The sequence below is a fragment of the Canis lupus genome, chromosome 9, assembly GCF_011100685.1.
Source record: "Canis lupus familiaris isolate Mischka breed German Shepherd chromosome 9, alternate assembly UU_Cfam_GSD_1.0, whole genome shotgun sequence".
Taxonomy (NCBI): Eukaryota; Metazoa; Chordata; class Mammalia; order Carnivora; family Canidae; genus Canis; species Canis lupus.
The window spans coordinates 878,185-894,094 of NC_049230.1; positions in this window are offsets into that span (position 1 = coordinate 878,185).

Consider the following 15,910-nt stretch of genomic DNA (forward strand, 5'->3'; position numbering starts at 1 on the left):
CCCAGGCTGCGGCTCCCTGGTGGCCGGCGGGGGCTGGGGGGCTGCTGTCAGTAGCAGGAAGGAGCTGTGCGCCTGCAGGGCCCCCACCTGCCTCGCCTCCGTGCCCCCATCCTGGTGAGGCCTGCAACCCGTCCTCTGGCTCCTCTGCAGACCCCCCCAACACCCACACACTACGGCGCCCGCATCTGGGTGTCTTGGTCTTTCACACTTCAATTAGGTAACGGTGGGTGAATAAAGTATCTTCTCGGCCACCCCTGCCCCCACAGCCCCCACCGCCACCACCTTGGCAAACAAACGCCCACGGCCACGGTGGAGAGCCAGGCCCAGCTGCAGGCCTCCCGTCCTGCGGCCCTGCCCCAGAGGGCTCAGCCCCGACTAGAGCAGGGGTCCCAGGCACCTGGCCACCTGGCCACCCGGAGCCACCGCAGTGCCCCCCTGCTCCCAGCCCTCCGGGTCTGCCACTTACTCCTCCCTCCTCCCCCTTCTTCCTCTTTTCCATCCTGTCCTCTGTCCCCTGGCTGGGGGCGCCACCACTTTCCGGACTCTGATCACCCGGCGGTCAGGTGGCCCTTGTCCAGGGCCTCCTCAAGCCTCCCTGGTCTCCCAGGGGACGGCCCGGCCACGGGCAGGTGGTCCACCTGCCCCGAGGACACCACTCAACCTGGGGGACCCGTGCCCCTACCCCGTGCCCCTGTGTCAGCCCTGGGGCCCTGCCACCCCTTTAACAAAACCAACCTCACGCCGGAGAAGCTGCGAGGTGACTGGATGAACAGCCCGGGAAGGAGGGACCCCAAACACCCCGTGGAGGTGGCGGGCTGCTCCCGGGTCCTGCGGCCCCGCTGGACAAGCATTGAGCACAGCATCCAAAGCACCGGCCCCCCATTCAGATGACAGCAGCCCCAGGAGTCGCGGAGGGGAGAGGGCTCCCTTCGCCGGAAGACTCACAAGAGGGTCGTGGGAACCAGGAAGAGCCAGGGACACACAGCAAATGACCAGAGTTCCCAGGGCTGCTGAGTACAGTCTTGGGGCTTCCCCAGTCAGAGATCAAGCTTCCCTGGAGACCACGGAGGAAGATACCAGAAAGCCTGGGGGGGAGGGCGTGGAACGAGACCCCGCTGTGGGCTCCAAGGAGCCATCATGTGCCCGAAGCCGGCGCCCCAGGGAGAGGGAATGTCTGCTATGGACTATCGGCCGGCTGGACACTGGGGTCCTCAGGCACGCCGGGTAACATGCAGTGACCCAGGTCCCAGGTCCTCGAGGAGCCTTGCAGGCCACAGCCCAGCCAAAGCTGGGAGGTAGCCGCTGTCTGCATCACAAGCGCCAGGTGTTGGGGCCTGCCCATCCTCCTGGCCGTCACGCACAGGTGTCTAGAGGCCTGCTGCGGGGCCTGGGAGCAGCTCCCCAAGGCTGAGGGCGACGGCCTGCCTGGCCTGGGAGCCTGCAGGGCCCCCCGTGGTCCTCAAGGCCAGGTCCACCCTGCAAGGCCAGCAGGCTGACACCACAGGAGCTGGGCTTCCTGTTTCTCAGAGATGGGCAGGGAGGCCACATCCTGCCTCTCCTGGGGTGCTCTTTCTTCTATGAAAACACCCAGCTCTGGGACAGTGTTCTCTCAGCCCCCAAAACCATCTACCCCCACACTGCGCTGAGAACGTCCGTAGCCAGGGCTGCAGCACACCTGACCGAGCAAGGGCTGCACACAAGCCGCCCAGGGCCACCCGCTACAGCGGCCTCTAGAGACGCTGCCCCACCCACGGCTCTGGGTGCCTCGAGGTGCGGTGGTCATTTCTGCCCCAGGAGGAGAGGGGGGCCCAGGGGCTGAGGGGCAGCGCTCATCCCCCGTTACAGGCTTCACTTAGGCCCTTACCCCGACATCCCCAAGCTTCCCTGAGCGTCTCTGCAGGCCCCTTGGGCTGACCCCCACTGTTGGGGTATGCAGGCCTGCCAGGCGCCAGATTGGCTGTGGGGTTAGCTCTGGCCCCTGATGCTTGGGACAGCCTCCATCCCCTCTGGAACTCCCCATCCTATAAGACCCTCCCTCCATCATGGTGGGTTGGAACTTTCTGGTTCTCCTAAGGCTCAATCAGCGGCTGGGCAACTGCCTTGAGCTGGAGGTCCAACTGCTCCCCAGAGTCTAGGCCAGGAGAGGGAGGCCCAGAGGATGCCCCACCTGCTCAAGGCCACCACGATCCCCACCTGGGGGGAGGCCCAGGAAGGAAGACACCTTTGGGGGGGACCTCAACCCCACAGATGTGATTTCACCAGGTGAGGCAACGCTGTGTAAAAGCACGCACACTGCCAAGATCTGAGTAACGCGGAGGCATGGGCCGAGGAGCGTGATCTCTGGGAAGGGGGTTCCTGGGAGGGGCAGAGGACACTGGGGCAACCCCGCATTCCCTCCCGGGCATGGTAGGAGGCAGGAAGGTCCAGGCTGTACTCAGCATGTTCAAAGACAGCCCACCTTGACCACAGAGTCCTCTACCTGCCCTCTCACTGCCCACATCTTCCGCCTAAGTGGGTCTCTCTCCACCTGGGCCTCTACACTGCAGCCTCTCACGGGACCAGGACGACACTCACTGTCCCACCTCCCTCGCCTTCACCTCCCCCTGCCAAGGGGCTGTCCCTTGCCAGGCTTCGGGGCCCTGAGTGCAGCCAGCCCCAAAAGTCAGCTGTGGTCCTGTGATCCCCTGGCCAGGAGGATACCCCTGGTCCTCATCACAAGGGACATCTGATCCTGGCCAGTGAGCTTGGGCAGGGATCCCTGAGGATAAGGCTGGTCACATCCTCTCGCTCAGAGCCAAGCACTTAGAGGTGGGGTCACATTTCCCCGCTCCCCCAGGACTCTGTGTGTCCCCCAGGTCAGCCTCAAGATGCGGGACTTCTGCCCAGATCCATCTCTTGGCTGCAGGGCCACTGTCACATGCTCCCCCCGCCCCGCCCAGTCCATTTTCTTCAGGGTTCCCTGGGCAACACCAGACCAAAAAGGCCGGCTCGTGTCCTCTGCTCGCCCGGCGCCCACCCTGAGCTCAGGTCTGCCCCACAATGCCGCCTTGCCCCGGCTCCCTGGCGTCCACGCTGAGCCCTGAGGGCCTGTCCCGCCCGCCGTGTGTACCTGGAGCTGAGCGGTCCTGACTCAACACCTCTTGCTCGTGGTCGCGTCCTGCCCACGTGTCCTGGCGCCTTCCTCCTGGCCGCCTCTGCGTGTCTCAGCCGGCGGCCCTGGCCTCCAGCATCCCCTTCCAGGCGGAGCTGGTTTTGTGGGGACTCTACTTGCAGAGGGGCAGGGGAAGGGTCCAAGCAAAGGAGGGGCCCCGAGGGCTAGCTGCACCCACAGCACCCTGCACACCCCTCCACACCCTTGCCCTGCCACACCCTGCCCCACCTGGCTACCCCTGCCCCTCCCCACCTGCAGCTGGCTCGCTCCCCTTCCTGTCAGCCTGCCTCTGAGGGCCGAGCAGCCCCTGGCCTCCCAGATGAAGGCCAAGTGGGGCCCCCAGCTCTCTGTGGGCACCGTGGAGCCCTAAGCCATCTGGCCCGCACAGCAGCCCACTGCCTTGCTGTGGAGCCCCCAGGAGCCCAGTAGAGCCCCCCAGACTCCCTCAGTCCCCCAGAACCCAGCAGAGCCCCCCAGGAGCCCCCCAGAGCCCCTCAGAGCCCAGTGGAGCCCCCCAGAACCCTCAGGAGCCCCCAGAAGCCCCCCGGAGCCCCGTGGAGCCCCTCAGAGCCCCCCGGAGCCTCCAGGAGCCCACGGACCCCACAGAGCCTCCCGGACGCCTCAGAACCCAGGGAAGCCCCCCTCCCCACGGAGCCCAGCACCCCCCATCCCTGCTGTTGCAGGGCTGAGCGCCCTCTGGCGGCAGGACAGGCAGCGGCGGGAGGCAGCGCGGCTCCCGACTCCCACAACAGGCTGGGAAGGGAGTGGGGACACAGGGACCATCCCGGTGACAGGTGGAGAAACTGAGGCCTACAGGTGGCAGGAGCCTCTGACAGAAACGGAGCCCCCCGCCTCGAGGCGACTTCCCCAATTCGCGGGGTGTGGGCTGCAGACCGCGAGAGGCTCTCCCCGGCCGGCTCCTGCCTCCTGGGGCGGCCCCCACCCCCCCACCCCCCCAGGGCCTGAGGCCCCCCAACCGGCCTCGGGTTTGGCCTGGAAACGCCCACTTGCCGTGTTGGGCCCGGGTCACTAACGTGGGTGTGCAGCTGCCCCCCCTTAGCACCTGTTCCAGGCGGCCTGCAGGCGGAGAGGACCCCGAGGGCAGACGGGGCGGTGCGCTCAGCCAGGCAGCAGCGGGCAGGACAGCGGCCCTGACTGCCAGGAGGTGGGGGCTGTAGCTAAGGGGCGCCCCAACGCAGGGGGTGAAAGGGTGAAGGCGGAGCTCCAGGGCTGGGAGCGGATGGGGGGATGGGGGGCCGGGAACGTCGGGAATTGTCGGTCCCTGTGCCCGGTGTAGGTAGCCCGTTGGTCAGCGGGTGCCTGTGGCTGTCGGGGGGCAGGTGGCCTGGTGAGCCCGGTGGCCGCTGGGGGCCCCTCCGCCCGCTCCCCAAGAGCGGCCTCTGTGTCCCAGACCTGCAGCTTGTGTCCCAGGCCTGTCGCCATTCGGGAGCAAAGTAACCCCCGGGACCGTCACCCAGAGCACAGCCAGCGTCCTCCAGAGTGGACGGACCGATGGCGGGTCCTTCAGGACCCCTGGCCCCTCGCTCCCACCCCGGCCGCTGACAGGGCTCCCACGACACCAGAAGATGCGGCCCTGTCTCCCTGGCTCTGGGGGAGCGCTCCTGCTCAGTTCCCAGCCGGTCACCTGCACCCCTCCCCTCCCTGACTCTACTGTGCGCCCCTCCCCGGGACCCTCCCCTCCCCACCCCGCCCCCCTCCTTCTCTCCCCCTCCCCCCACGACTCTGCTATGCACCCCCACACACATGCCCCCCTCTGCATGAATCTGGATCAGAACGCAGCACTGCCCTGTCACCCCCACAGCGTCACTGAAATGAAACTGGTTGTCCTTGCTGTGACCAGCGTCATGCTGTGCTGACCTTCACAGCCCCGTGCACCTCTGACACACGCAAGTGCCTCTGAGGAGCCTGTCGGCGTCCTGGGGTCCTGCCCATGGCCTGGCCTGCCTGCTGCTCCCTTCCCGTGGTGGACGCTGCCCGATGCACTTGGAGGTCACGCTGGGGGTAGTTGCCCCTACCTGGGCCGGGAAGGGGGTCCCGGGGACGCTGCTCTGTTGAAAACTTCCTGCCAGTGCCCAAGGAGGCCCGCAGGGGGCTCAGAGGCTTGTGGTACGGTCCTCAGGAGCAGGGGCCGCTGACATTGGCTGTGCCTCTGGGTCACAGGAAAGATTCGATGCTGTGTTGTCATTCCCGGGCCGAGGCCTGAGTGTGTCCATCGTGCCTTCTCGAGCTGCGTCATCGCTGCCCACGCATAGCTTCCTGGGAGACGCCGGCCAGCGCTTCTGATGCACATCTGGCAGGTCGGGGCGGCGCGGCACCTGCCTGTCACCGTGAGCACCCTGGGGGGACGACTCAGCACCCACTGGCCACGCAGCACAGGGGCCCTCCTGCGGCGCGAGCCACACCCCAGCAAACGTTCCTGGAACCGGGAAACGCACAGCCTGCCCCCCAACACACACAGCCTGCCCCCCCCACATATACACACTCCCACACACAAGGCCGCTACACACACACCTGCTCCCCTCCCAAGGTGCTCCCAGTCCTGCAGGACTCTTCACCAGCACCCCACCTCTGCAGCTGTTCCAGGCCAGCACTTCCCACTGTCACCCCCACTGTGGGCTCAAGGGGAAAGGATCTGGAGGCTCAGGTGTTTCCACGCGCAAGTCCCTGAGGGAAGCCCCCAGCCCCGCATGGCAGGAGACAGAACAGGCCCCTTCTTGCTTGTTATACTTTAATTCAGATTACAAATAATTCACAGAAGTAAAAATAAAAGGACAAAACAGAGGGGCGCCTGGGCGGTTCCATCGCTTAAGTGTCTGCCATCTGCCTTGGGCTGGGCTCATGATGTCGGGGGCCTGGCGTGAGCCCCGCGTCGCTGCTTGCTGCGCAGGGAGTCTGCTCCCCCCCTTGTGTGCGCCGTGTGTGTCTCTCTCTCTTTCTCTAACAAATGAATAAAATTTTTAAAAAAGAAAAAAAAGTTGGGATGCCTGGGTGGCTCAGCGGTTGAGTGTCTGTCTGCCTCTGGCTCAGGAGGCGATCCTGGATTTCCGGGATGGAGTCCCTTGCCGGGCTCTCTGCATGGAGCCTGCTTCTCTGTGTCTCTCATGAATAAATAAGTAAATAAAATCTTTAAAAACTAATAAATAAAAAACAAAATAAAAATTAAAAAAAAACTAAAAAGAATGTAAACAGAGAAAACTTTGTACTTGTATCAAGCCCTCCCGAATCACAGCGGTCATAAAGAGGAAGGAGAGCTGCGGCGGGGCCCTGAGGCCCAGGGCTGGCCCGCGTGCTGGTCGCAAGGTCACGTGCGGCCTGCGGACAACGAACTGGCAGGGCCGCTGTGCCTGGAGCCTCACGGTTCAGGACGGTTGTCTTACCGCCATCGGTGGGGCCCCGAGCTGTTCCCTTTCCCGGTGCATCATCGGGCAGGTCTCTTCCCCGCGCCCTCGGGGACAGCGGAAGGGGGTGCAGGGGGAGAGCGGCGGCCCCCAGGAGCCACGTGCCTCCTAGGAGGTCCTGGAGGGCAGCGCTGCCCGCGACCCCGGCGCCCTCTCAGGTGACGCCCTCGTTCTTTGCTTGGGCAGAGCCGGGCGGAGCTGCCGAGTGATGACAAAATACTCCCCGGGATGACGAAGTAGCAAAATGTCTCAAGACGGAGCAAAGTGAGCTGCGGACGTGGCCTCGAGGCCCAGGACCCAGGTGCTTTGGAACATGTGACAGCCAAAGTCATGAAATGCCAACCCTTTTGTGTTCTGCAGACGGTGCCGAGGGTGCCCGGGGCTGCCCGGGGTGACCGAGGGTGACCGGGGTGATCAAGGATGCAGGAGAGTGGCCGGCGGTGGCCGAGGTCGGGCTGCACCCGCGCCCCCTGCAGGCCGAGGCCGGTGGTGCCGCGCAGGGGACGCGAGGCTAAGGCGCCCTCGGGCGGTGCTCGCGGCGTGTTTGAAATGTCTCCTTAAACAAAAGCCTGAAGGGCCGGCGGCAGGAGTCTTGGCCTTCGGGGCTGAGCGCGCGGGCGGCCGGGACGCCGGGGCGAGGAGCGGAGCCGGGCCCCCCGAGCCATGGAGCCCCGCGCCCTCGCCGCCGCCTTCCCCGCCGCCTGCCGGACCTGGCCAATCACAACACAAGGAGCCACGGCGTCGACGATTGGGCGAGCGGCGGCCACATGACCCGAGCCAGCCAATCGAGGCCCAGCGGTGCCTATTTAAGGCAGAGGCGGGGCGCCGCGGGCCAGGGCTGGCTTTGACCTCAGGTCGCTCCTGTGTGTCCCCGTGGCTCCCCGTTTCCTCTCCCAGTGTGTCCCCGTGGCTCCCCGTTTCCTCTCCCAGTGTGTCCCCGTGGCTCCCCGTTTCCTCTCCCAGTGTGTCCCCGTGGCTCCCCGTTTCCTCTCCCAGTGTGTCCTCGTGGCTCCCCCTTTCCTCTCCCAGTTTGTCCCAGTGGCTCCCCATCGCCCCCTCCCAGTGTGTCCCTGTGGTCCCCGTTCCTCTTCTCCTCAGTTGGTCCCTGTGGCTCCCGGTTCGTCCTCTGCTGGAAGGGCAGCTCCACGTGGGTCAGACACTGTCTGATGTCTCGGGAGGGAGGCTGGGGAACTGGAATCAGGAGTCTGGAGCAGGGTCGCTGCTGGCTGGCAGGCCCATGCCCGGAGACACCCTGCTTCCAGCCCTAGGCAGCCGCTGATGCGCTGTGGGCCCTGGACACGGGGCTTCGCCAGGACCGTGCTTGCCTCCTGTTCACCGAGCACACGTTAGGTGCCTGTCTTCTACTGCCTCACGCACCTGGGGTCATGGAATAAAGTCATGACTCATGAGTGCAAAGGCCCTCTCTCGTTTCAGCTGTTCCCACTGAACTCATCTGCTCCCTGTCCCCTGACCCCACAGGCAACCCTTCAGATGTACAAGTGTTCTTTTCATTTCAAGAGATTATAGATTTAAATACTCATTAAAATTATTAATGGGGCTAAGAATAGCAGGGAAGATCTGTAACTTGTGATAACAACCAGGAGCCTAAATATCTTTTTTTTTTCTTTTAAAATCAGCTTTTCATTTTAGTATAGATTTGGATTTACAGGGATGCATGGGTGGCTTGGTGGTTGAACATCTGCTTTTGGCTCAGGGCGTGATCCCAAGGTCCCGGGATTGAGTCCCACATTGGGCTCCTTGCATGGAGCCTGCTTCTCCCTCTGCCTGGGTCTCTGCCTCTCTTTCTGTGTCTCTCATGAATAAACAAATAAAATCCTTAAAAATAAATAAAAAAAAAGATTTAGATTTGCAGAAAAGTCACAAAGAAAGTACAGAGTTCTCATCCACCCCACGTCCTCACTACTCACCAGCCAATGTTGATACGTTATTATTATTAACCAAAGTCCACACTTTATTCAAATGTCCTTCATTTCTATCGAGTGCCTTTTCAGTGTCCTTTTACAGCTCCAGGATCCCACGTCTCTAACTTTCCTGGTTTCAGGTGATCCGGCAGTTCTGGGAAGTGCTGGGCAGAGATTCTGCTGGAATGTGTCTGATGTTTTTCTCACGTTTAGTCTGGCCTTGTGGGTTTGGGGAGGAAACCACGGAGGCCAAGGGCTCTTGTCTCCATCACGCGGGGGGCGGGTAGGCGTCAGTGCTCTCAACAGGACTGCTCACCTGTGGATGCGACCATGAAGGCCTGGCTGAGGTGTGTCTGTCCTCAATTGCATTGTGTCTTACATGGGGAGGACCGGGAGCGGGGCAGGGAGGGCAGGGCCTCCACGCACGTTACTCTGGTTCTTGTTGTACGTGGATTTTCTCCCTGTTTATTTTTTTTTAGTTTTAAATTTTTTTTTTTTATTTATGATAGTCACAGAGAGAGAGAGAGGCAGAGACACAGGCAGAGGGAGAAGCAGGCTCCATGCACCGGGAGCCCGATGTGGGACTCGATCCTGGGTCTCCAGGATCGCACCCTGGGCCAAAGGCAGGCACCAAACCGCTGTGCCACCCAGGGATCCCTTCTCCCTGTTTATTTGCCTGTGCGATATTTTCCTGCCAGTTCAGACTCACAGACACCTATTTATTCCAACACTGTTATTTATCTTGTTGCCCACATGGGTCCATCTTTAGGCTCCTGAGGCTGGTGTCCCTCTAACAGCCCCTTCCCGGCTTCTGTACTCCCTCGAGCTCTGCACCTTCCAAAACAAAGCACCACAGACATCGATTCCTCAGAGCCCACAAGCAAGATGACGGTGGAGCTGCTTTCTCCCAAGGCCTCGCTCCCCGGCTGGGAGACGGCCGCCTTCCCCCTCCGCCCCCTCGCGGCCTTCCTCTGTGCACTCATCCCCTCTGTGGCTTCCTCTCCTTGCGACAACACTGGTCCGTTGGATCGGGGTGCATGCTTATGACCTCATTTAACCCTAACTACCTCCTGAAAGCCTCTGTCACCAAATACGGCCACATGAAGGGTTAGAATTTCACCTATGAAATTTTTTGAAAAAATAAAAGAAGAAATTTTTTTGGCGGGGAGGGGATGCAATTCGGTCCATCACACTAGCACTACCTGATGCCCCACGATCATCATGTACGTGCAACGTCGCAGTCCTCAAATCAGCCATTTCCCCAAGTAGCCCTGGTTTCTTTTCTCAAAGAAAGGTTTGGGAAACCAAGATCTGGGAGCTGGGTGTGCTTGCAGCTACTGGGCGTCACTGCTTCTCCGCCGACACGGCAAGGAGACGTGTCTGTGTGTGCTACCCCACCTGTACACACATATCTACAAATATTTCTACGTTTCTCCATAAGGATCTATGTTAAGCATGAGTCCTCCCTCTCACCGATGCCGCACAGATCACCCTCCTCGCCCCCTGCTTCTCGGCCAACTCCCACCCCATGGCGGGAAACCCGGCTCCCAGCAGCCAGCACCCAGAACCCAGCACCCAGCGACTCCGCCACCCGGTCCCAGCGCGCCTGCCGGGGGCCAGGGTGCCCACGAGCGCCCCGGGGAAACCGCCTCCGCCCTGGCAGCGCGGGTCCCGCAGCCCCGCTGCTTCCCTGGGGGCCAGCTCAGCACCCGGCCGGCGGCTCCAGGCCCCTGTAACTCAGCCGGGTTCACCCCGAAGCCCTGCTTCCTGTAGAGTCTTAAATTTGCGTCTGTTAAGGCCCTTTCCTTCTGCTGTCCGTCCACGGGTTTCCACAAACGAGTGGTTTCATGTGTCAGGCGTGCCAGTATCACACAGAGGAGTCTCCCCACCCTCAACCACCCCACCCCCCGGTGTGTCACCCAGTCATTCCTTCTCCCCTGCCACCCTGGCAACCACTGAACTTCTTACCGTCTCCATAATGTGCTTTTCTCCAGAATGTCCACTAAAGGGACTCACAGAGCCTGCAGCCCCTGCAGACCGGCCTCTCACTCAGCAACGGGCATTTCCAACTCCCCCCTGCCCTAGTGTGTCCCCACCGCCCCTTCTTTCTTACCGTGGACGACACCCCGTTGCTTCGATGCCGCAGCTTGTTTACCCCTTCCCCTCGTGAGGCATGTCTTGGTTACTTTTAATTTGGGGCAATTATGAACAAACCCGCTATAAACATTCGCATGGAGGTTTCGGTGTGGACATGAGTTTTTAACCCGCTTGGGTAAATACCTAGGAGCGCATCTCAGCTCAACAGATATTTCTTTCTCGCGTGGTGGAGGCTCAAGTCCGAGACCGAGGCGCCGGCAGGGCCTGTGTCCGAGGAGGGCCCGCTGCCCCACTCGCAGACCCGGGTCTCCCTGCTGGGTCCTCAGGCCGAGAGCCCAGCAGGTCGCCAGGCACCTTAGGACGGCGGATGCCACCTAGGGCTCTCCGGGGAGCTCGGCGCCTCCCCAAGGGCCCCTCCTAGTCGGCCCTGGACGGCAGCACTCGCGGTGGGTCAGCCTCGGGCTCGGCTGCTGGGTCACAAGGCGTCTGGGCCTGTGAACGCGAGCGTCACGCAGCGGCTCGGCCCGTCACCATCTGGCCACCAGCTCTCTCCCGCCGACGCCGTCTTGGGCGTCTACCCTCCACCCCGGGAAGGAAATGCTCTTCTGTCTCTATTGCGCTAAGAGCTTTTTAATCAGTAACAAAACACTGTATTCAATGCAAGCGCCCAAGGCTCTTCTGCACCTACTAAGTTAATCATAGGATCTTTCTTCTTTAGTCTATTAATGGGCCAAATTCCACTGATACCGTTTGACGTGAGACTAGAGACGCCCAGACCATGAGGTCGATTTCTCACTTATAATTGTCAGTTATCGGGATCCCTGGGTGGCGCAGCGGTTTGGCGCCTGCCTTTGGCCCAGGGCATGATCCTGGAGACCCGGGATCGAGTCCCACGTCGGGCTCCCGGTGCATGGAGCCTGCTTCTCCCTCTGCCTGTGTCTCTGCCTCTCTCTCTCTCTGTGACTATCATAAATAAATAAAAAAAAATTTAAAAAAAAATGTCAGTTATCTAGTATTTTATTTCAGAGTTTTTCCACCAAAGTTCCTGGGTGGAAAACAGATCTCCTGTGTTTTCTTTTTGTTTGTCCTTGTCTGGTTAGGAGCCACAATCCGCCTCTTTTCCACTTTCTGGAACATTCTGTCCAGGAGACAGAGTTACTGGTCCCTGGGCTCAGGGTGTGGCCCCTCACAGAGCAGCCTGCAGCCCAGGCCAGGGCGGGGTGGGGGGGGGGGGGGGGGGTGGGGGGGCAGGGGGTTCCCACAACCACGTTTTCAGCCACTCCTGTGCCTCTGTTTGTCCTTCTTTGGGTCACTTTATATTTTCCCAGGAATTTGTTTACTCCATCTAGGTTTTCCATTCTATTAGCTTTTAGGTGTTTCTAATTCTTTTACTTTTTAGGTGTATGCTGGGTCTGTTGCTACTCTTGTATATTTTGTTTGCTTTTTCCCTTCTTTCTTGCCAGAGCGCTTCCATGTGATCCTTCCGCCATGAGGCAGCTTTAGTTTGTGCTCACCCTGCTCCTCTGTCCTCCTTCCATCCTCCGCCCTCTGTCCTCCACTGCCTTTACTTTTCTCCCTTTATTCTTGGTGGGACTGTGCACTCTGAAACCTCCCGTGTTCCTGGAATCCATTCTTAGTTGCAGCAGAGCTGGTCTGGAGCCGGCAGCCTTTGCCAGCTCGCCCCTCCTTTGACGTCACTCAATTCTTCCTAAGGATCATGACCGACCACGACCGCGACCACGATCACAACGGCTGCCCTTTCCCGGTGTTCAAGTGCCCCGCACAGGGCCGGACCTCAAACAGCTGCCCCCCAACCCACACCCCGAGCTCCCTGTTTCAGAGCGCTCCGAGTCTCGCCTAGACCTGATCCCAGTACCCTGACACCTGCCCCCCATGCCCAGGACCCCCCCAGGAGCCTCCCCAGGAGGCAGGCTTACAGCTGGCCAGGGTCCACCAACTCGACCACCCTGCGACAGCTGAGTTGGCGGGGCGTCCTGGCTGGAGGAGACTGCTGGGGGGAGAGTTGCTCTTTCTTCACAGGCCACAGCTCCCGCGCCTGCAAAGACTCCTCCACGGGGCCTTGGCGGGGGTGAGGCAGGAGCCCCAAGCCTGCCTGGGTGGGCAGCCCCGTGAGGCCTCAGGGGAAGGGGTGCTGGGGAGGTTCCTGTGGCCACTAGCTCACGAGGTGGCCCCTGCAGGGGGCCCACACTCCTGGGGCACGTGGGGCACCTTACGGGCACAGGACCCCGGAGGAGATGGGCCCAGTGACTCACTGTCCAGTCACGTGCACAGTGGGAAATACAGAGACGCGCAGGTGATCAGGGCTGTGTGAGCAGGAATGGCGGGCACCAGACCTGACCTCTGCAGCCCGCGTAGCTGCTGGGCACGCCGTGGGCCACCACGGGGAGGGGGACCATCCTGAGGCCAGGGCCAGGCAAGACCCTCCCGCCCTTGCCCCGGCAGGCTAGCAGCCCGGTTCATCAAGCAGGGAGATGTGGAGGTCACCGTAACTTCCTTCAGGCCAGAACCACAAGTGCTCAGTTGCATGGGCCTCGCCTCCCACCTGCAGGCCACCACCCCCGCACCTGGAATGGCATCTCCAAGCCCTGCTGGACTTCAGGTCCACAAGGAGGGGCTCTCCGGCGAGTGGTGTGGACCTCGACCAGAGGACAGCCCCCACCCCGTCTGGCAGGAGATGACCAGGGACAGAGACCAGCAGGGCTTGGGGCTCAGGCCAGAGGCAGTTATCCCTCAAGGACAGAGGGGTGAGGCAATGTGGCTGTTGGGCAGGGTCACCACCGGCCTACAGGACAGGGTTGGAAGGCAAAGGGGTGCCAGCCTTAGGCTCAAGGAGTACTGCAGGCCTGCTTCCTAGCCTGGAACAAGGTGTGAGGCCACCTTGGGGCCTCCTGAGTCTACGGGCAGTGGGTGACGACAGGGCCCATTCCAAAAACACCTCCTGTTTAGGGGCCCACCTGAGCCAGCTGGAAGTAAACAGGGACCTGGGAAAAGGGGTGGGAGCCTGGGGTCAAAGGTCAGGGTTGGTGTACTCTCCTAGCAGGTCCTGCCCCTGCCCTCTCTGCCAGGGCAGAGGTAAGGACCCAGTGAGCTGCCTTGAGCCCCTGCTGGCCCCTCTGGTTCCCCCCGCCCCCATGAAGTGGGCAGGGAGGCTAGTCAGGGGTGGCTCAGCCTGGTCCCGCTGACACTGGACACTGGGTCATTCTCCATGGGGTTACCCTGTGCACTGCAGGATGCTGAGTGGCGCCCTTGACCACCCACGAGGTACCAGTGAGCCCCACAGTGACGACCAGGCATTGCCGAATGCCCCCCCACCCCCAATCCAGGTGGGACCCCCTGGTCTCCTGTAGGCCTGCCCCAAAGAGCTTTCCAGTTCTGTGCTTCCCAATCCAGGCATCACTGAGCCCTTGGACCTTGGCTACTGAGGCTGAGGAAGTGGATTTGTACTTTTGTTTTCATTTTAATTAATTTGAACAGCCAAGTGAGGTTGGTGGCTGCTCTAGACGCCTACCGGGGCCGAGTCCCAGCCCAGCCCTGGCCTCTGTCCCAGCCTCTCCCGCACCTGGGCTGATCTTTGCAGGCTGGTTGCGGTCCTGACCTGACATCCCTGCCGGGGCTGCACGCCTCTGCTCACCAGCGGCGGGGCTGGCACCAAGACCTGGGGCCTGAAAGGCTGCTCCTCCTGGCTCCTCCTGGTGCCTCTGGCCAGCAGGGGCCCAGGAGAGCCTGGCATCCCCAGAGTTCTCCTGGTCCAGAGGCTGGGCACTGGCTGTGGGACACTGTCAGGCCTGGGAGACCGCTTGTGTCCCACCACGACCCTTCCTGCTGGCTCCCTTCCCCAGGGCTGCGGTCATTCCCTCAGATCTCTGGGGAGGGCCTATCTCTGGGACCCATAGACCACAGCCGGTGCCAGCCTGCAGCCCCTTGTCCAGTTGGAAATTGCTGTTCACTTTACCACAGTTGTCCCTCCTCATGCCCTCACACCCGGCCCCAGTTGGTGAATTTTGTTAATTAAATGGGGATAATCATTAGTGCTGGGCCCAGCACCCTCAAAGCACAGGCACAGGTCCGAGGGCGAGGGGCAGGCATGGGTCCTGACCCATCCTGTGGACCTAAGCAGGAGGCCACCGTCGGGCCTAGGTGCCACCCACTGCTCTGCCAGCGCAGCCACCGCTGGCACCTGCGTGACGATTCATTCCCCAGGTAAACAGTAATTATGTGCACAGCTCGTTCACATACACCACCACTCGGTTCCACTCCTTCTGAACTGTGTGTCTGTGACCCTGTTAACCTTCTTCACTACCCTATGGTGGTGCTGTGAGTACCTCCATTTCACAGATAAGAAAGGAGAGGCATAGGGAGGGTGAGTCGCCCGCCCAAGTTCACACAGCTGGTGGCAGAGCAGGAATTGAAGCTTGGGCACCTGACCCGTGGGCTCAGCCTCGGCCTAGCCGCTGCCTTTAAGGGCGTAGGCAGCTCCTCTGCTCCCGTGTGGCCATCTGTCACTGGTGCGAACCATGGCCACTAGGTCAGCATCGTTCACTACGGAGAGGGGAAACAGAGGCAACTCAGTTGAGCAAAGGTCAGAGACAAAAACATCACAGGGAGAAGGGGCAGTGCGTGCTGAGGCCCCGGGGCAGGAGACGCGGATGCTCTCAGGGAACCGCAAATCGTTCCCATGGAGGCATGAGAAGGGGCACCATGAGGACCCCCTAACCCCGGCAAGGAATCTGAGCTCAGTCTCCAGGGCTACTCGTGTTATTTTTTTTAGATTTTATTTATTTATTCATGAGAGACACACAGAGAGGCAGAGACCCAGGCAGAGGGAGGAGCAGGTTCCCTGCAGGGAGCCCAACATGGGACTCGATCCCAGGACCCTGGGGTCACGCCCTGAGCCAAAGGCAGGCGCCCAGCCACTGAGCCACCTGGGCGTCCCTACTTGTGCTATATTAATGGAAAATTTATTTAACATAAAATTCACCATTTTAACAATGTTCCAGTTCATAATTAAGTGGCTTTTTATATATTCATGATGTTACCCAATCACAGCGTCTGCCTAGTTGGGACATGTTTTTGTCATCATCCCACACGAGTGGTCCCCACACCCACGGCAGTCTGCCCCAGCCCCACTCCCAGCTCCCTCTCTAGCCCCAGTCCACCTCCCATCCTAACCCCAGACAGTCCCTATGAACGTGACCCCACAGGACGTGGCCCTTTGAGGCTGGCTTCTTTCACTCCGTGTGGTTCCCTGGCTGGTCCGCACTGTGGCAGGTGTCAGGGCTCCATGGCCCATCACGGCTGAA